This window comes from Alligator sinensis, unplaced genomic scaffold, assembly GCF_000455745.1.
Source record: "Alligator sinensis unplaced genomic scaffold, ASM45574v1 scaffold583_1, whole genome shotgun sequence".
Taxonomy (NCBI): Eukaryota; Metazoa; Chordata; order Crocodylia; family Alligatoridae; genus Alligator; species Alligator sinensis.
Genome location: NW_005841983.1, coordinates 210410 through 232871, shown reverse-complemented (window position 1 = coordinate 232871; position 22462 = coordinate 210410). Strand labels below are relative to the sequence as shown.

Sequence of the window (22462 nt, the reverse complement as noted above, 5' to 3'; positions counted from 1 at the left end):
TGCATGGGGTGGGGCAGGCTGCAGCTGCAGGGTGGAGCCGGTGCTGTGTGGGGCTCTTCTCACCAGGGGCTGGGCTCAGAGCAGGCTCCAGCAGTGCTGGGAGGAGGTTGCAGCCACCCCAAATTTCACCACAGCTCCACTCCCAGTCCCACACCACCACCCGCTGCCCAGCGCAGCCCCGGCTGAACGCCCCACCTCCACCCAAGTGCTAGGAAAAGCTGGGGCTGCAGTAGGCAGCAGAGCAGGGCTGGGAGCAGAGCTGCAGTGAAATTTGGTGTGGGTGCAGCTTCCTCCCAGTGCCATCGGAGCCTGCTCGGAGCCCAGCCCCCCCTGAGAAGAGCCCTGTGCAGAGCCGGCTCTGGCTCCACCCTGCAGCTGCAGCCCACCCTACGCAGATCCAGGGGCACATGCCCCGCCCTCCCAGGGCGCAAGCAGCAGCAAGAACCACCCCCACCCCCAGCGCCTGCCCCCTCCCTTATCACGGGGGGCGTTGATCCTCCATGCCCCTTCCCTCCCCCCTCCCTTTCCACCGCACCAGACTTACCACCTGATGGTAGCTGTATTGAATATCAGATCAGTATTGGCCGATATGCTTCCTTAAATATCGGCTATCAGTATTGGCCTCCGAAATCCCTATCGGTGCACCCCTATTATTTACAATATAAATACATTAATGTTTTTGTAATATAGATATTACTCATCTATAATTGATTGAGAACAAAATTCTGGGCTATTTTAGGTGAAATAGGGTATTGGGCCTTGGTTCAGGAACCAATCCCCATTTATAACATTATTCCTATGGGAAAAATCAGTTCCGAACTACGTTTCGACTTTGTACGCGGTTTTCAGGAACCAGTTGTGCCAAAAGTCTGAGGACTGCCTGTATATGAAGAAAGAGGTTCTATCACAGCCTTCGCACTGGAGTAATGGGAGCAAAAAAAACAGCTAGCTAACTTAAGATGGAGATTCGTAAGTTTATAAAAATGATTATATGTGTTGCCTGCAGTAGCAAGTGTGGAATCCTCATAATCCAGAAAGTCCATTTGAGTCCTATATCCATACATACGTGTGTAAAATATTCACAATACGAGTTTAAAACAAAATACTAAAAAGAGATTAAGAAGTTATACATCCCTGAGACTATCCCAGAGGTATGAATACTGGCAAAATGAGTAGGGTCTACAGAAGCAACGCTATCAACTAGATTTTTATTACTGTTGATTATGCATGAACCAGAACACCACAATTTGGCCTCAAGATTAGGGACTGAGCTTGCACCCTTGCAACTAAAAAACAAGACCCAACAAAATCACAACATTTTACATGAAATCCAACAAATCTGATCTGGAGGCAGTGAATGACAGTAAAAACAAAACTGAGGATGCTGCTCAAGTTTCAAGCTATTGCCACACTTTAAAAACAGAAAGGAAATTTATAAAGAAAGGGAGAGTCCAAAAAATCAATTAGACTTTTTAAAAAGTCATACAATTCCTTAAACCTACCCCAAATTTTAAAAGCAATCATAACATGAACTAAAGTCTGTAAACAAGGAAAAGGAAAAGCGGAAGAAAATTGAGCTACTTTAATAGTTCAAAAAGGTTTCTGTTAGACAGAGTATAACATCTGTGCTGAGAGAAAAGTCTTCTGCCTGGCACAAAAAGAGTGTTCAGCCATTCAAAAGTTTTCTTAAGGAAGAAAAATGGCTCTTCTGCAAGAAAGTTCTACCTCTTCCAACCAGGAAGAACAATCCTGTCTTGCACTATGTTAAGCAGCTGTGCACTTCTCTTAGGTGCTGAGGACAGAGGACACCCAGTATCCCAGAAGACCTCTGCTTTTCCTCCCTCCCTCCAAAGGAAGGAGAGAGCACACCTGCTCCTTGACAGCCTGCCCAGGGGCCAGCTGGCAGGAAGCCCTGAGGGAACCCCTGTCACACCATTCGGGCTGTGGTTGGGGAAGGGGGGAAGGGGTATTCTCCTCCAGTAGGAACACTCCTAGAACCCCAAGAGGGTTCCAGATGTGGAAGAATGCCCCACCATCTCCCTGCCCTGGCTCCTGGAATTTAAATGCTGCCCTCGTTGCTCAGTTGGACAGCAGGACCAGACCCAGGGATAGGAACACTGTCCCTAAGCCCAGCTACTGCTCAGTGGGGTGGCAAGGACTGCAAAGCCTAAGAGCTGAAAAAACAGGCTAGCAAAACTATACTCCCACCCCAGTTTCTCCCTTGCCCCTGAGCTTTAAATGCTGTCCCTGTCATGCAGCTGAGCAACGCAGGCAAGGACTGCAAAGCCCACAGGACCAGGTGGGAAGTCTGTCCCCAAGCCTGGTTCTCAGGCCCCGCCAGCTTCCCCTTGCTACTCCTGCTGCATGGTGATTATAAAGCTCCGGGGGTCAGGAAGTAGAGAAACTATCCCTGCCCCAGTTCCTGGCCCCTTGGCTTTAAATGCCATGTGTGCCACCCAGCTGGGCAGCACACGCAGTGATTTAAAAGCTGATGAGTCAGCACGTGGGGTTGAGGAGGCTGTCTGTGGCTCCACTTTCCCACACTCCTGTCTTTAAATTACTCTGCGTGCAGCCCATGTGGGCTGAGCAAGAGGTGATTTAAAACCCTAGGAGGCTGCCTGTTGACAGGCTGCCCCTTCCCAGGCCAGAGAGAGGACAGGCTGTGAAATAATGGGCTCCACTAAGGGGTAGCTTTCTAGTGCCCTCTGGCTGGCGAGCTTGCCTATGCAGCTCTCCAGCCATGGGGCAGGAATACATGCATGCTCCAGCTCCCAGGTTATTTTTCAACCAGTAGGAATTTCACGGAAATTCTTACTAGTAGAAACAAACATCTGTCCGTGACCAGTGACACTATGTTAAAGCATTTTGCTTAAGGTGACAATATATTTCTCTTTAAAATTTATCCTATTTAGGCATAAGGCAGGATAGAGGTGCATTAAGTGAATTAGAGATGCATTAGCTTGAATGGACAACATTACTTTGTCACATTTGACTAAGATGTTGCTCACAAAAGCTTTTGTATCTCTGATTCAGGTTGCCTAAGGGGCATCTCTACCCTGCCTTCTAGCTGACTTCTACAGCTAGAACAAAGATATCCTCTCTCTGCTCATGGATATCCTATTTAGTTCAAGAAAACATGGAAGTCAGACTTAATTTCCCTCTAAGACTATTCTTAGCAAACTTTCTTTCAGCTAGCATCTGACTTGATAACTGTGGAGACTTGTACCTGCATGAGGCATTGGCACGATCCAGTTACAACAGGCTGTCTTGTGATACCAAGGCTCAGATTATACAGTGCTGGGCAGTTAAAGCTCAGGACATGTTCTAACTGCAGCAGGCATCCGTCAGACCTCCTTAGCTCTGAATGATTCCTGAACACCACAATGACCACTCCTGTCAAAAACAAGACCTTCAGCATCTTGGCCATACTAACTAATCTGAGAAATAAGCCTGAACACCACTGTACCACAACTTATTATGCGAAGGAAATTATTTGTAATAATATTATGCCCTGCAACTTTGGAGAAGGTCTTTGCAGGATTTGTGAAGGGGGAGAAAAGGTAATTTGCAGTCCATGAGCAGCAACTGCTGAAGATCAAGAGAGGAATGCCACCCTGTTCTTTTGTATTAGCTGGAAGCTATGAGGTTGCTGTTTTTCCAGCTTTGCTGCAAATACACAACCATATTTAGTACTTGATAATGTGTTTTTGTTTCTCCTGTGCCCTCTTATGGCATCTGGCTTCTCCTACTTATTCCATGTTCTGTTCCTCCTTCCTGGTTCTTTTCCCTTGCACAGTTCCTTTATATTACATTTAGTCATCCATTCTGCCCTCGATCTCCTCCTCCACTTCACAAGTGTGTGTTGTTTGGGGGGAGTTGGCATTTAAGCTACAAAAAACATTTACTCAAGTTTTCCTTCTCTCTGTACATAACAACTGCACCTAGCAGAGAAGCTGCAAGCCAAGTGTATCTTTGTGCACAAGCTCAGCTTTCCCTAGCATAGCTGTGGTCTCTGCAGTGCATGGAAATGTTTCATCAACACTTTAAACAGTGCTGTTTGGTACTCTAGCTGTATTTCATGCCTGTCTAGCCTGTACCACAGGTTTATCAGAGATTAATATTCCATAAAGCTTTCCTAGATATATTATATAGCTTCACATCTACATAGCCTATGAAAGTCTATAAGAAAGTAATCAATTCCTTTCCATTTAATCTGTTGATGGATTAACTTTAAAAGTAATGTTGAAACTAGTAGTCTAGTTTGAGGAAAACAATTGTGCCCAGGCATGGCACACACATTGCATACTGTCTTAAGCACTACTTCAAAAGAATCTTGTGAGAAGCAAGGTTTGTTTAGTGGTATCTTTTACTGGACCAACTACATAGCAGGGGGAGATGTCAGACAAGCTTTTAGGTATCAAGCACCTGTCTTCAAGACTGGGTAAAGAGCAGATACAACCTAAGCTAAATAGCATACGTATGGGAGTTTACCTGGGAATATACTCCCTAAAAACATAAAAACAAGGAGACCCATCATATGCAGCCACAACCCTACTACAAGAATCTTACACATCTGCCATGATCAAAGTACCTAAGCCTTATACTTGAAAATTAAATCAGGATACTTGAAAATCAAATCAGGATATTAATTTTCATCCAGCTTCAAAGAGTCCAGAATACATGGCAGTTAAAAGAAAGGCAAGCCAAGAACTATTTTGGAGTCTAGTTAAGCTTAACTAGCACCTTTAAAAATATACAACCATAAATTATTTGTTGAAAGGGAAGGGAAAAAAGATACCTCACTTTCCAAATACGCTGTTTATTTTTTAAATTTCAACTTAATTTATGGCCAAATCTATATTACAGGCTTCTGCCATCTTAATTTTGTTGGTGCGGTGTGTGAAGAGACACAATCCCCAACTGATGTAACTGTAGCACTAGAAGCCCCTACTGCATATGTAATTTAACCAGCAAAGTAATGCTTTTACCAGAATAAGCTTGTTTCACTGATGGTAGCTGGTTTTGCTATACTGGAACGAAGTGCGACTTTGCTGGTTTAGCTAGCTTGGCCAATATAGCATACCAGTACTGCTATACCCATGAAAGTACTTCTAAAGTTGACACTGCACAACAGAGAGGAAAGGAGAATCTACTGCTACTGAGACTTCTAGTTTTTGCATTCTTTGTGGTATTTTTCAGCAAATATCATTGGTTGTTTCTATATTACTGAATGCACCCCCATGAGGAACATGTATGTTCAGTATAAGGAACTTACATTTTTGAGGTTAGCAATTTTCATCGCATTTACAAAGCGTATTTTAGCACATCTACCAGAGCAAATATGCCTTCACTTTTGTGTTACCTTTCTGAAGATAAATACCTGAGATTTCAAGACATTTTCAGACTTAAAGTCACTACTCTATCCCCAACACATTATGTGCATAGATCTAAAAGATCACGAAGTTGTGAAGAAGGCAAGGAAAGGCAAGACAAGGCAGAAGATGAAAACTGCTTTAAAAATGGTATTAGACACCTTAACTCATATTTGCTATTTTAAAAAAAGATAACAGATGTATTATTCAAAATTGCATTATTTTCATGTCTGACTCATTAAGAAGTTCTCCTATTTTATGCTTATGATGCATTTCTTCACTTATGTTACAGCAGTATTTCATAGGGAAGTATGATCTGTGTATGCACACTCATTCTCAGAACTTAAATCATCTGATGGGCTCCACAAACTCTTAGGAATCATTACAGCATACAGAATTGCTGACTCTGGAACTAAAGCCCTTTATAAAAAATACATGCATTCGGCTGTCTGCAACTGTAGTCCTTTCTGGATTCTTGTCAACTACGTAAAGTCAAATGAAAAACTCGTAACTAGTCTCTCTAATACCATCACCAGACTGATAGAAGACAACAAAGTACAGCACACAATCATGCAAGCACTTATGGATTTGAGTAATGTTACTCATATAATAATTCCATTGACTTCAGTAGAATTATTTGCACATGTGCAGAAGCTTGCAAAAGTGTTTGGAGGATCAATCCCTAAACATACAGAGATTTTAAATATATTTAAATAAATTTGGCCTTCAATCAAGAGAGAGTTTTACAAAACAAGATAAAACACTTTAAATCTGTACTTCTTTCAAGTATTTTTCATAGAGTTGTTTGTAATTCTTGATATTTACACAAACATTTATAATGAAACAGCTTCTTCACTTCTACTTAATTCTAAATTTGAGACCCTCGTTTTATGGAAATTGATTATGATGTCCAAAAAGAATTATGGACATTATGATGCCAGGTCCTATGTATGCAACTCTTAAGGAGTTAATGAAACCTTCAAAAACAGGACACAATGACTTATAAAAAAAAAAGCCAAAAAAATGGAAGGGACGGAGTTCTTAGCCATAAGAAAAAATGAAGAAAATAATCTTTGCATGTAAATAGTTTCAGTTGTTCATTTGTTTTAGAGGACCTTCATTAACTGCCAAACATGCAATCAGAATGTTAATGAAATCTAACTAAAGTTTAAGTTAAAGAGTCAGAAAAGGAAAAAAGCAAAACAAGAACATTTATGTTGAAAGCTACACTGAGACATGTGTTCAACTTCTCTGCAGTTGACTTTTGTGTGTTCCCATTGAAAATTATTACTAACTCAGTGGTTTGGATTCAAGATTTTTTTTTCATCTTTTGCCAAAGCAACCTATTAAAGAGAACAATGTAGCCCAAATTTACAATAAAGATGGAGGACGCTATATAAAAAAAAATTAAAGTTTTGCCATTAAGCTTGCTCAGTAAAAAGGATTCAGATTTCATCTTTACCTTCTTTTTAGATTTTCTGACTTCCTTGCTATCTGCTCTGGGAGTCACACTTTATCAACCAATTTGACAGATAAGCAATGAAGAAATATAAAACATCACCACTCTTCAGCAACATTGACACTGTACAAGTAAACACGACTGCCAGTGAATCAGACACCACAGGGCACAAGCAGATGCATTTAGCAATAATTTGGCTAGGCTCTGTAATGTGACACATTTAACAATATTTCTCAAACTTATTTTACGATGTTTGAAGGAGCTTGTTCTTCAAGTACGTATTAGTAAGAAGTGCTTGAAAATGCTATTTTGCACGTGCCCTGGATTAAATTTAATCGATACAGTAAAACAGTAAACTGCAAATAACATATCATGGATTTTAAAAACTTACTGTGATAAAACATGGATTTTGGCCATTCAAACGTATTTACTCTGTACTGTAAGTTTGGAACAGTCTGTCTCCTACTCTTGAAAAGTAACATTTCTTCAATGAATAATAAACTGACTTGAATCATGCAGTCCAAAATGTACAACTTCCCTGAATTAGCAGTCATAGTGTGGTCAAGAAGCTCTGTGCTAGTCCAGCTCAAATGAACAAGTTTAAAAATATTTTTCCTTTTAACAAATGGGAAGTAGTCATTATTTTTCAGTCAGATTGCTTTCATTCAAATATATGACAACATTGGCATGCAGTAATTAATTTGGAAAAACCAAAAAGAGATTAAATCTATTCTGTAATGGAGACTCAGTGGCTTGTGGGATTAAGTACTGGGTTCAAGCATAGCCTGAATTTTGGCATACCCTGCACAAACTAAAATGTGCTGGGCATAATTTAGAGAATTAGTTAGATATGTTGATCTGAAGTCAGGCAGAAGGTAGGACAGGCTGGCACTTTTGTCCGCCTCTGAGGAGCCATTTTAGCACACCTTCTGCCTGGGCCTAATTTAGTAACCTTCACAGGACACTTGTGTGCACAAAGGTTTAGCATGCAGATGGGTGAACTGAGTAAAGAATCAAAGGCCAAAATTCTGGCTGTGTCAAGCAACCACAAACCACATGATGGTTGCTCAAGGGCAGTCTCCTCTAAGGCTTGGCTATTCACATGGCAGGAGAGACCTGCAGAGAGCCTGCTGAGGATATCACACCACCGGTGAAAGGACTATGAAATAAACAAACCTTAGGAGGAGGCCTGTGGAAAACCCTGTACCCACAGCAGAAATGCTGCTATGCCTGCAAAGAGGGAAGCATATTTGAGCTTGAAAGGGCCAAAAGGGACTCAAGTTAAAGTTTAAAAGTTATTTTGCATTATGGCTCAAACCAGACCAGACAGGAAATGGGGTTTGATTATGTGTAGGTACATGAGTTTCCTTATAGGGAAAAATGAGGCAAGAATAGCTGTGGAGCCATTCTGGGGGGGAGGGGGACTCATGGAAACTTGCACCCAGCAACTGGAGAAATCATGGCAGTTATTAACAAAGTTTCAGAAAGAGAAGGGTGTTCTGAATAAACCTCCTTTTGCTGTACAGTCATGAACAGTTGTACACACCCAAACTAATCTTTCATGATCTGTGTTGCATCATGGCCACTGAGAAAAGAATGGAGTCATGCATTTCACATCTGACACATGCTTACGGCTAGCCTTGAACAAATGGTGACATATTTGCCTCTATCAGTATATCCTTAGCTCAAATCAGTGGTAGCAGCAAACCATTACCATTTGTTCTCAATGTGACATTGCCTCAATTCAGCTCCCTGGACCTTATTTAAAAGGAAAAACCCAGTCACAATAATTGGCAGTAACTGGCAATCCCTAAAAAGAGCGTCTAGGAGCTGGCTTAATGTTTCGGTCCGACCTTCCCGTTTAGGCCTGTTATTACAATTGTGTGTGTCATTGGTTCGGTTCCGTTTAGGGCTTTCTACGCAGTTGAGCATAGAGTAAAATCCAAGGAAGCCTGGGGATAGGAAATAATTCCCACTGCAAAAAAAAAAGGGGGAAGCGGTGGGAGGCATGAGAAAACATTGCCCTCACTGCTTAAAGCTGAGCATTTGGGTTTTGGTAATGTTGAGCTACCACTTTGCTTTCTTGAAACAGAGGCACACCTGCCAGGTTTGCTGCATTGTATCAAATCAGAAACATACATTGAAACTTGTCCTCCAACCATAAGGCAGTCAGCTCTAGAGAACAGCTTGCAAACTCATTTTACAAACATTCTTCACATGAACAAGTTAACAGTGCTCAACTGTATTTGGTTGGAGTCTATTGGTCACATTTTTCAAAGGCCTGAAACCAAACTCTCATTAATCAAGGCAGACTGTGACGCTTTTGTGTAGAGCACACTTATGTGAGAAAGCATTATGATTTGCAGTTGTATTTCACAAGAAACTAGGATGTAAAAGACATGAGAATGAGAGATGACCAACCCAAAATTAAATGTCTCCAACTTTAATAATATTCCTTTGCTCCTCTGTACAATATAGCAATGGACAACAGAGAAGCAAAGAAATTAAAAACAGGTATAAACTGAGATGCTTGATTACAAGCATAAAAAGAAATCACAAATCTGGTAGTACAGCTTAGCCTACCCATTAACACATCATAGGTAAGATATTGGAAGGTAGCAGTGTTAGAGATGCAGCCCTTGGAGCAGTATTATTTGGCCTGCAGTGCTGCCACACCCCGTGCTGGCCCTGGCCCTGCACGCTACATGTGGTGCCTGTGCTGTACCAGGCCTGTATACTAGATCTAGGGCTGGTCCAAAATGGACCCACAGATGGGCCATCCATGCCAGATGCAGCATGCAGATCTGCTCCTGTACAGGTGTGGCATACAGCATGTTCTGGCTCCAGCACTGCCCACCACAGCAGTTTGTGGCATATGGGGCCAGTCTTGGGCACACGCTGCATACTGCACCCACACTAGACCAGCCCTGCATGCTGGATCTGGCAAGCAGGGCTGATTTACAGGTCTGATCCAAACCAGCCCCAGATCTAGAATGTAGGGCCAGTCCACTGCAGGTGTCATATACAGCATGCGGCCCAGATCAGCCCCCATACTAGACGCAGCTTGCGTCAGACAGGCTTTGTGTGGCACATGCTGTATGTGGCAGGCAGTGCTACAGGCCAGGAGATAGAGCTCTGCAAGCTGTATCTTTGAGGCTCCTGCATTAGTGAGTTAATTGTTATGAAAGCAAATATTGTCACATGATCCATTTACTATATTTGAGACAAAAATCATATACAATAAATATTTTTTTGTGAATTAGTAGAAAGCCAAGTAACAGGGGAGAAACCCGATTGGTAATATGTCATGAGCTGATTTTCTTTTTCTTTTAGTATAATCAAACTTCAGAGTGGCTCCAGCTAATTCTTAGAACATTTACCTCCCTTTATACATCTTACATGCCTATCTTCAGAAGTTCCCCCACCTTCCTCAAACCTACTTCTGTTACAAAGGGCTACACAGATAGCTCCCCATGACGTTGTAGGCTATTAAACAGTTTCAGCAAAAATATACGCATATCAAAGCATTCCTACATACGGACTGATGCATCAAAATTTACTTAAGGCTCACCTACAGTCTCACACCATCTTAAAACGCTTGCTGTCTAAAAACTTACCAAAAATTAAATTGCTGTTAGCATGCACGCAAAAAGTCTTCTGCATACACAACTTGAAACACTTTAATGATCTTATTCCTTTGCATTTTACTTTTTCTGCTGTTTTTTTTTTTCTGTGAAAGGCACAATGGATAAAAGTGCACATTGCTGCTTAGTTTCTACATGTGACATTCATACAAAATCAGCCCATTTACTTCTGGGCATAAAAATAGCCTAATGGAGTTGGGACTCTCTCTGTTTGGTACAACATTGTACAATGAAATAGATGCATTATTCGGGGTTTTATCTCCCTTAGATGCATTTACAATAAAGCCAATGCAGTAAGAAGGATACTGGACTAGATGAACCATTGGTTGGTTCTGACAGGCAAATCTTACATTCCTGTCCTTTATAGGTGCTTGTTTTACTGTCTCAGTAACAACAAATATTCCTCATTTCCTCATTGAACTGGTTTTGACCAGTTTCATCCTGTTTGAACTGGTTTTGCATGATGTGAACTGGTTTTGTGAGGTTTTGAGTAGCTTGAAGTGGTTTTGACCAGTTCAGTCTGGTTTGAACCTGTTTCTACTGGTTTTGACTGGTGTCAATGGGTTTCACCCAGTTTTGCCCAGTTTGAACTCTTTTGAACTGGTTTTGTCCAACTTGAACTGGTTCTGAGCAGTTCCACCTGGTCTTGAACTTGTTTCGCCCAGCTTTGTCCAGTTTGAACTGGTTTCACCCGGCTTGGTTTGGTTTGAACTCTTTTGATCTGGCTTCACCTGGCTTGAACTGGTTCCAAGCGATTCTAACAGGCTTGAATTGGTTCCAAGTGGTTTTGCCCAGTTTGAACTAGTTTTGTCTGATTTTGCCTGGCTGAACTGGTTTTGTCCATTCTGGTCTCTTTTGAATTGGTTTCACCTGGTAAGAACTGGATTCAACCAGGGAATAGCACAGGGAATACCTGTAATAATAGTGCAAACAGATTTCATAGAGGGCAATCCAGGCTGACCTTGACAGGCTCCAGAAATGGGCGGACGAGAACCTGATGGTATTTAACACTGAAAAATGCAAGGTTCTCCACCGTGGGAAGAAAAACCTGCAGCATGCTTATAGGCTCGGCAGTGCTATGCTGGCTAGCACTACGGACGAAAGGGACCTGGGGGTCATGACTGACCACAAGATGAACATGAGCCATCAACGTGATGCTGCAGCTAGTAAAGCAAGCAAAACGCTGGCTTGCATCCATAGATGCTTCTCATGCAAATCCCAGGATGTCATTCTCCCGTTGTACTTGGCCTTGGTGAAGCCACAGCTGGAGTACTGCATCCAGTTTTGGGCTCCACAATTCAAAAAGTACGTGGAGAAGCTTGAGAGAGTGCAGAGGAGAGCCACGCACATAATCAGAGGTCAGGAAAACAGACCTTATGATGAGAGGCTGAGAGCCATGGGACCCTTCAGCCTGGAAAAGCACAGGCTCAGGGTTGATCTGGTGGCTGCCTGAAGTTTATAAGGGGTGTTCACCAGGATCTGGGGGAATGTCTGTTCACCAGAGCGCCCCAAGGGATGACAAGATCAAATGGTCACAAACTCCTCCGTGACCATTTGAGGCTGGACGTAAGGAAAAATTTCTTTACTGTCCGAGCCCCCAAGGTCTGGAACAGCCTGCCATCGGAGATGGTTCAAGCACCCACTTTGAACACCTTCAAGAGACATTTGGATGTTTATCTTGCTGGGATCCTGCTGACTTCCTGCCCCTGGGGCAGGGGACTGGACTTGAAGATCTTCCGAGGTCCCTTCCACCCCGAATGTCTATGAAATCCCAGGCTCCTTTGTGGCTCTCCCTTTCAGGGAGGCGCACTAGCACTTGGCCAGCACATGGCTGCCCTGGCTGAGGACACCCAGCAGGCCCCATCCCTGAGCTCTCCCAGAGTTGAGCCAGCACAGACCCTCTCCCTAGCCCCACCTCCTGCCTTGGCCATCTGTCAGTTGCAGGAAGGCAACAAGGGGGGGGGGGGTACAGGCTTCATGTCCCCTGGATAAGCCCTGGGACCTGGGCCCCCAGGTCCCTGGGCCATGGCTCTGCACCGTCACAAAGCATACACACCTGACACTGAGCCCAGAAGAAACCCCGTGCTAAGGCACAGCCCCACAGAGCCTAACCCTGGCCACACACCCAGCCAGGGAACCCGATGCCCCCATGCTCAGGCACAGCCTCATGAAACCTGACCCTGGCTCCTGCACACCACATCTCAGTGGCCAGAGCCAGGCACCCTGCCACCCAGACCCCAGCATGGAGCCTCTGGCAGGTCAGGGTGGCTGAGGGCAGAACAGCAGGACTGTGTCTGCACAGAGGCAACCCTGTGACCTCTGCGGCTCAGCCACTGCCCACAGGTACACAGGCCATGGGTACCTGGGGTGCTGCAAGGATTTTTTGGCCTGCAGCTACAGGGTTCCAGAGTACTAGGATGGGAAGATATGGGGGAAGAGTGGGGATTGGGAGCATGCTTGCCTGTACTCAGCAGTCAATTGGGATGACCTGGGCACCTGGCAGTCTCCAGCAACCCAGGCACAAGGCCACTGGGAGGTGTGCAGGAGCACCTCCAACCTACTGGCCTCAGCCAGTGCAGACAGCCTGAGTCCCCCCACCCCGCAAAGGGAAAACATGTGTTTTGTTTGCTACCGATCTAAACTAGGCTACTTACAAAAACCTGTGTAGGACAGACTGATTCCTCCCCAGGCTTTTTGAACATCTGAATCTGGCTTTCGTTATGCTGAGGATGAAAGCTGCAAAATGTACTCCCCTTTGAAGTAAAACCACTTGGACAGGTTTCATGGCTCCAGCTATATCAGATTATTCTGTAGTGCAGTTACTGTTTACAAAAATCCAGCTTGCCTTTAGTGAGACAACAGAGAACTCTCCTACAAAGGCAGGTGATGGGTAAAATGTCAAACTAGTTTTTTTTCTATCCTTTGCTACCATGAGTTTATGACTTTCACTACACATACTGTTATCGGGTCTCAGAAATTATAACTACTTATACAGGACAAGAAATGAGAGAGGACTGCACTATGGCCTCTGTAAAACCAAGACGTTTGCATCTTAACACTTCTAATTATCTTTTAAAAATTAGCAGAAGCCAAGGATTTTCACAGCAACATGCCTTAATAGTAAAAACACTTGCTGGAACCAGCATGAAGATAGCCCAATCCAAAATACAGAAATATCCAACCTTTCCACCCACACAAACAAGTTGAAGAAGAAATAACAACGTTTAAAGCTTGGGGAAAAATGAAATGAACTCAAACATTTACCAAGAGGGAGAGAATTGGAACATCCTGGCACCTTGATGGAAAAGACTTTGCCTTGCAACCTGTCAGAACTGCACTGGGAGGGGGGTGGGGGGAATTTCCTATATTTCTAGTCCTACCAATCCCAAATGTTGGACTGGATAATCGTCAGAGTTTGTCAGCCAAATACATTGATCTCACATATTCAATTCAGTTACATTATACTACCACAATTCAGATAAAAGGGACTGCCCAAAAGAATCTGTGATGCAGGGAAAGCCCCTTCCAGAGAAGCATAATTCCACTATCTGGAAAATATAACCTCTAAACAGTGAATTCTGTTCTTATTTCCTCCTGTCCTCCTCCTGGCTTGGAGCCTCAGGCAGGAAAACACAGAAGCTAAACATTTTCTCTCTGACTATATAAAAATGCAAATTTGGAGTCCTTAGTATTTGAAATTTAAATAACAGTTGTAGTTTTATTTCTTTATACAATCTGATATATTTTAACATTGAAATGATTCACTGAGCAAAGGAGAAGGTGCAGAGGGGGACACACTGAAAAAGTCTGATTAATACGCTTATTTCTATTCTGTACATTGAACTATCTTCTCAATCAACAAATGTATTGAATATATTGGTATGACATATTAGTATTGTGTTACCACTTTTAATGTACAATAATATAACAGATACTATGTAACCACTGACAGGGATCATTAGAAGCCTCTGCATTTAATAGTATTGTTCATAATTGGGGGGAGGAAAGGGTTACTGCTTATAGGGTATCTGAGCAAATAAACTACAGCCTTATTTAAAAGGCCCCTTTGTACTCATTGCAACATCGATTACTTGCATAGCAAATATCCTATCCAGACAGTACTGCACATGTAGCAAGGAGAATGAGGTAACCTCTGCCACTACCAGAAAGTCCCACAGAACTACCATGCTGGATGAACAGCTACTGAACTTTTGGCTCCTTTAATGCCCCTGAAGCCAGTATGCAGGGTCAGGTGTGGTGAGGTGTGTTGTGCCAAGAGCAATGATGCCGAGGGTATCTGGGACAGTCCATGTCACACCTATAGCGATGTGGATGATGCTGCACATATACCATGGATGGCTGGGTTTTTTTTGTGATTCCTGAAGGTTCTTAGGCTGAACGTTGCTGACTCAGAGACCACTGACTGGCTCAAGGCTATTTAGCTTTCTGTACACGTACATTTTAAGCCTTGCCTGGTTTGTTCTTCTCCACCCACAAATCACTATAACAACAAATAACACAATCAAGCACCCAGTGCTTTCTTCCATTGTGCCCTCATCATTATTAAGGAAAAAGGTAACAAAAGATCCAAAATTAGACATATTTTCACATTAAATGTCAACGAGGAAAGATTTTTTTTTCACATTTTAACCTCCTTTTCATTCTGTCCCAATGATACCAAGCTCAACGATCTATTCCTGGTGTGAAGACCCCGAGGTTAAAACAGAGCTTCTCAGCCTCATTACAAGGCATCCCTCAGAAAATGCCAGCTTTTAGCTATCACTCTTTTTTTCACTATAGAAAAAACAGAGCAAATTTTCTCAGAAAGGCCACAACAGGTCAGGATATTTTTAGTACTCTGGATTCCTACTTGAAACCTCTAAATCTTGTTGGATTGATTTTGCGAATCGTGTCAGTTTTTGCTTATCTAACAGTGCTAGTACTGCACAGCACCCTGATCCTGGTAGAGGACCGCTAGGTTAAAGAGCTAGACTTTTATTCCCATCACTTAACCTGCTGCTGAAAGACACTGAGGCCTAATGCCTCTCAAGAATGAATATTAAATGAGTTTTCCTACTAGAAAACTTATTAGAATGCAACAATATTTAATGGAAACATTCCACCAAGAACATATAAAAATCTTCAAAGAGCACCAGGATCAAATGAGTAAAAAACCTTTCAGTTACAGACAGATTCAGTGCATCAGTCTACAGATAACTTCAGTGCCCTTAAGGTGCCACAGCTTTCAGAATAGCTACTGAGCAAAATTAGCAAGGCCGTGGGCAGTATCACTACTGCTATTCAGAAATTTGCGGGCAGCAACTAATTCTACAAGATTTGTATATAATTAGTATAGGAGTAAAAACTAAAAACAGTAACACAGAGGTAATGGACAAATGGTAGAGAACTTAACTGCCTTCAAGCAGCAGCCTGAAGAAGTAGGTAAAAACACTGAGGATATTTCAAGATATGAGGGAGAGAAATAAGATATTCTCTTTAAATTCCAGAGTATATCTGCGATTCAGCAAAGCCAACACACTTAGAATTTCAATGACCTACTTGTTGTACTTCAAGCCTTACTTGCTGTTCTTACACAGGGGTGTCAATAGTGTTTGGAAGCTGTTCTGACCTCAGACAACAGTACAGTTATGGTTATGCAAAGCCTCCAGCCCTCTGTTTTGCCGATTGTAAAACCTTGCTTTATATGATGACTTTAAGCAATGGCAGTCATGCCTGCAGCTGGCTTGCAAATACAAGGTCCTTAAAGCTGCTAACCACATTTGCAATTCACCTGGGCTAGGGACAGACATTGTACATAAACTGGTTTAAGCAGTCAGAAACTGGTTTAAACCTGCAACAGAACAGATATTCAATGCACATAAACCAGTTTGAAAATGGCGGAAACTGGTTTGAGATAAACCTGGTTGAATGTAGTATCAGACTTAACAGATTTGGCTCAAACCAGTTTATGCAATGTCTGCCCCAGATCCCTTGCTGGTTTAAGTTGAAACAGCATGCTGGGATGCTGGGGGAGTCTATCTGGGCTGGGCTGGGCTGGGCGGGGCTCTCTGTTTCACACCAGGGCTGGCCTCTCCCCTCTGCTCCCTGGCTGCAGCTCCAGCAGAGACTGTGGGCTGCCCCTCCTCTCGCACTCCCTGAGAAGCAGGAATTCCCCGCTCCCTTCTGCCTTGCTGAGGAGGTATCTGTTTATAAGCTAGCAGACCACATGCTGGCTACGATCCTTGCTGAATCAACAAGGAGCATCAACAGGTAGCTGGTAATGTCCCTCTGTTGTTTTCTTAATGGGGTGATAAACACTGTTAGGGGTGATAAATACTGTCATCAATTCCCTGCTGGGCTAATCAGTGTCCTGCGCCCCGCCCCACCCCCCCACCAACTCAGTGCAGTGTTATAGAAGGGAGGGCTGCTCTAGCACCCCTGGCTTCTAGGCTGAGCCACTGAAGGCATGTGCCTGCATGTCTGGGATGTCCGTGCAGTTACAAACCAGTTCACCCTAGCCAGGTTAGACTGACCTGCCAAGATTGATTCAAATTCAGACTCAGGCTTTTTGAATTTCTGTCCCTTGCCCTGGAGAACTAGTAGGATGAAAGTTATCATATATAGCATGCAGCTTACTAGCGCTGCACCAACAAATCCCACATACAGTAATCTTTTCAAATTAAATTCAGCAAGCATGGTTTTGCACCACAATTTCCTGCTTACTACATCTCCATTTGCTATCAGCAAAATCTAACTGTTTCAGCTGCTGCTGCAATTTCAAGTATAGTTCTATACTGGAGACACAAGTATAGTAGAAATGAAGCTTTTCTATTATTACTTTTAATTCATGCCTGTTTCCTAGATATTTCTTCAACAAAATAAGAAAATCATTGCACACATCACCTGTGTTAGCTTGAAATTTTCTAACTTTAGAAGATGCAGCCCAAGCTTTTCATAGAACAACCATATGATATAATTTAAAACTTACTCTATCAACATCTCCTGCCTACCTCAGAGCGCCACAGACCTCTGCTTCTTCCTAACCTGTATTTGGAGAGTACAAATTAGCACCTCTACTTGGTTTCCAAATCTCTCTACCTGCCAACACCAAAAATGAGGGCCAAGCAGAATAAAAGGTAAGAGATGCATTTTTTAAAACACAATTTAAAACTCAGGTTGTGATTCATTATTTATAACAGGAGATGACAGTAGCAGCTGAGAGAGGTAAATTAGGCATTGACAGAGGAACAAAAGAATTTTCACACACATTGAGGCAAACTTCTCCTGCATTATCTTTCAGCAGACCAGTGCTCACCCTAACAATAGATAGAGGAAACTGGAAAAGGAAAAACAAAAAATTCCAATTACCTTTCCAGTCGTCCTTTGCATATTAAATTGGAAAACACACAATAATATGCACCTGTGTTTTGGTCTGCAGTCCCCTATGTGTGTCAGAGCTTCTGTTTTGCAGATTCAAGAACAGGAAGCAGCTTTGACAAACTTCTTCATCAAGGGACTTTCACTATGAAAGTTATTTTAGCTGAAAACCTACACACCATCACCTACTTTCCTTTCCCCTTTCTTTTTTATATCTGGCTTTTTACGTTAGGTTTCTTCCTTAGAATATTAACGTAATTTACATTTTTATCTTCCCTAATCTCTTGCCTTGTAAAGATGAAAACTATATTCTGGTTACAAGGCATGCCAAAAGTATTTCCCACAACTAGCTTCCTCTAGTAATAATCTTTTAAAATTCTTTGTGCAATGCTACATCACTCTCATACATTTATAGTTAAATATATTTCATTTCCCTTTACTTCCTAATTATTACATCCCTCATTCCCTGTCATAGTCCCTTATCCCTCTTCCAACTGCACTTCTGGAATCCAAACATACAAGCTAATTTTGATTGTTTTGATTACTTTAATTCCCCAGTTTCACTTTAACCCAAGTTTTTTATTTCTGTGAAATTCATTGGTGATATCGGGATGCTATCATAACCTTATTAAACAGCAAGCCAATTTTCCATCTTCAGTCATCTCTCCCCTCCTTTTTCTCATCCATGCTGCATGTTCATCGACCTAAGGACGCATATAAAATGCTGTAACCAAAACTGCTTGTCCTCCATTTCTTTTTCTAGATGTTGTGGTTATATTCATAATTCTAGTGTACCTCTCTATGAAAGAGAACATTCCCTTTGATACATTCATTTAGATAACATGCAGTCTGTGTTTAAATCAGACATACAGCCAGAAACAAGATTGCATTAATTTCTTTAATGCTAATTTTTGTTATCAGCCAGTTTGTTAGAATTGAGCATATTTCTTTTAACAATATTATTCCAAGGTCTAGAAGACTTATGGCCAACAGCTGATTCTTCCCACAACCAAGCTATGAAAACTCTCCTTGGTGTACAATGAGAACACAGTACTCTGTCTAGCTCTACCATCTTTGGGGGCTAAGGACAGAAATTACACATAAACCAGTATAAGTGATCGGAAACTGGTTCAAATCTGAACAAACAGAAGTTCAGTGCACATAAACCAGTTTCAAAATGGCTGAAATCAGTTTAAGATAAACCTGGATGAAGTACCAGACTTAACTGATTTAAGTTAAATTGGTTTATTGAAATTCTATCCCAGATCCTCTCCACATTCAAGTTAACTTACAGTCCCCCCAGTATGCTTTGGATCTCCCCCACAAATCCACCCTCCCAAGGTGGGCAGCTGTCTGATCCAGCCAAGCAGGGAGGCATGCTCTAGCGTCCCCTGACTTCTGGTATGGGCCACTGCAGGCATGTGGCTGCATTTCCAGAATCAATAGGATATGTCTGTTCACTTGCTTGCCAGTTCAATCTATACAGCTTAGACTAACCTGCAAAGACTGAATCGATTCAACCTTGGGCTTTTTGACTGTCTGTACTTAGCCAGGGTTAAAACCCTGCTTGCCAGCTACACTACTTTCTTCCCTGGCACAAAAGAATACCTGCTGCTCCCTGGATGCAACAAACTGAAACAGTCTAAGGGTGAGGGTGGCCATAACAGATGTTTACTAGGGGTGTGAAAAATAACCCCTCATATAGACTACACTATCCAATATGGATAGGAAGTTTCCAGCTCAGAAAAAAACAGCTCTGGCTCAGTCTTCAGGCTAGCTCTGAGGTAAAAGCATGAAATGCAGTTTTTAGTTCTTTTGAGAAGTTTTAGATGCTGATTCAAGCAGAACTGGAACATTATATAAATGTAGAATTGTAATGTTTTCCTGGCCTTAGTTTTTTTTACTGAGGAAAAAGTGTTCAAATTATAAATCATTTCATTAAATACTTGTAGCTTTTTGAAAATTTACAAACTATATGATGTACTTAACCAATGCAACATAGGAAGAGCCAGCAGCAAGTCCTATACCACAGTAGTTAACTGTAGTATAACTGTAATTAAACATTATGAAATAGCTTGGCAACCTTTAATTGGAATGCTAAACCTGAAATTGCCATTGCATATAACTGGTCTTTGGAAATGAGCAAGGAGAAAGCCTAGAGAAGAGTCTTTCCTTTCTCCCATGAAACTATTTTTAGGTTTAATAGAGTTAAAAAATTTTCAGCAAAATTTAAGCAGCTTCAAAAAGTCTAGCTATAAATAAGTAAAGCAATGCACACTTGTGGCATGCTATTTCCCTTCCCAAACTTAACATCCAAATGTAGGTGTTCCCAGTACCTCAAATTTATATTGTGACAAGAAAGGCTGATAATAAAAGATAAATACTGCACCAGTAACCACTGATTTATGCACTTAATGTCTAATACAGTGCTCATATGCACAGCTAGAAAACAAAAAATGTATACCTTTGTGTGGCAGCGAGGCGCCCCCACACGCTTCTGAAGGGGAGGGGGCAGTCCCGTTGGGCCCCAAGACACACAAGCAGCCTCCCCGCCAAGGAAACTCACCTCCAGGAATGCAGCCAGAGCCGGAGCCGCGGCTGCGGCCACGCAAGCCGGCATTACACTGGCTGTTTAATCAGCTGTTCCCCGGGTAGAGAAAAGCCAAACCAATCGCGGCGGTCATTCTGGCCACCACGGGAAGATGTAAAAGCCCCACCGGGACCCAGGGGTAGAGGAGTGAGCAGGCACACCAGCGTGGAGCACGCCAGATGTGCTGAGGCTCTTGCTCTGGCAGGCAGGAGCAGTGCAGCTGGCTCGGCACCAGCATCCTGGGCCCCTGTAGCAGGCTGGGAGGGAGGAGGCAATCCCACACCCCTCTCCTCTCCAGCAGTCATTTTTTTTTTTTTTTTGACTAAAAGAACAAATTAGAGGTGTCCATCCAGAGGAGTCAGAGAGGACGCCAGTTTACCTAAGCCCAGCCCATCAGCATCTGAGGCGGAGACGCTAGCCGTCGAGTCAGCCAGTATAATCCCACCAGGACCCACGCTGACACTGGTCAACGGAGCACTATCAAACCACGCAGGTGGCACCCATCCGGTTGGCAAGTGGATGGCATGTAGGGGAGGCAGAGACCCGTGGAACATTGCACCCAGACAGCGAGTACTACCGTTCCCAAGGCTCCGCAGGAAGAGGATCTCCACTGAACCTCTCCCTTTCATTCAATAACACCAAGTCGTGGCAGAAAAGTTGAGGGGAGGGCCCCCACGTCAGACAGATAGTACATCACTCGACATACACCCCACCTAAGGTGCCTTTTGTATCACACTTCAACTACTACTTTACTGGATTCACTATAAATACTATCCTAAATCTGCATCAACATCTACAAAGGACCAGTAAACCAAGCACACTCTATACAAGTTCCTACTTAAAGGTTCCAAGCTCTTACAGAAAAGAAAACAGAGTCCAAAAATATTAAAACCTCTCTAAAACTTTCCCAAAAACAGTATTTATGTAACAGTATTTGGCATATACATGAAAATTAAGCCATGGTGAGGCATAAAGATTTTACAACCACTTGTTTGGATATGACTACTGAACTCATTTGTGGCTTCCCTATCTGTGAATAACAAATCTATCCCAAACCTATCTGTGCTCGCAAACTTTAAGCCACCCCCACACTGGACTCTGGACAGAAATAAATACCACATGGCAGAGAAGATATCACACACCTATGAGGTAGAGAGGAAACTCAGTTTTGGAGAACAGATTTGTGGTGAGATATTTTTGCTTCTAGACCACAGGGTTGTAAATAGCAACTGGAGACGAGGGAAAAAGGGTGTGTGAATATTTTTTTTTAAGTGATTCAGTCACACTCTCTCTATAGACATATGTATTCTTTACTTCGTAATATAACACACTAAAATAAAAAAAATTATAAAAAGCAGTGTGATATCAAGATAGTTTTTTCATGAGATGACAATACAAGCCAACAAGTACAATACACAAAATATGCACAAAGACACAAGAACAGTTTCACTTTGTACTCACTCTTACAAAGTTGTCAGGGAACAAACCTCTTCTGCCTTTGAGCTGTCCTTCCCACCAGCCTCCATCCTCCTTTCTGATATTGGTGATTATATCACCTACTATGATTGTCAGCTCATCATCATGTTGAGCCTTGTAGTCAAATTCCACTATCGCCTCCACTAGAAGAGAAACAACCACATGTTGCAAAGTTAGGGACAGTGCTCATTTTAAGTCAAGTTAATTGAAAAGCTTCCCTGGGAAAAAAAGAGAAAGAAATGCTAAGGAAAAAAAACAACCCTCAATTATAACTGCTCAACCATAGAAATAGATTCAGTTTAATTTGGAGATGCCATAAAATAGACTGCATAGTACAGTGGCATTTTGTGGACAAACACTGTAGGAGGGAAAGGAAGGAAGCCTTTCAAAAGGTTGTTTGCATCAATTTGCACCTGTTTATTTGCCTTTATAATTTAATTAAACATTTTTTCTGCTGCTGCAACAGTACGCACTCGGATGACAACACCACAAACTGGACATTACTTCCAAGGCAAGAGGATACCCTCCTCCCATGGTACTTTAA

At 42.5% G+C, this 22462-nt stretch overlaps 1 protein-coding gene across 2 annotated transcripts in view; it reads right to left on the bottom strand.

Moving 5' to 3' along the window:
* Positions 1-22059, bottom strand: part of SH3KBP1 (SH3 domain containing kinase binding protein 1) — a 343403-nt gene extending 321344 nt beyond the window's left edge. For both annotated transcript variants that reach the window (XM_025201103.1, XM_025201104.1), the window contains exon 1: positions 21904-22059. The gene's annotated coding sequence lies outside the window, so the exon portion shown is untranslated. The remainder of the gene's footprint in view (positions 1-21903) is intronic.
* Positions 22060-22462: the final 403 nt, after the last annotated feature.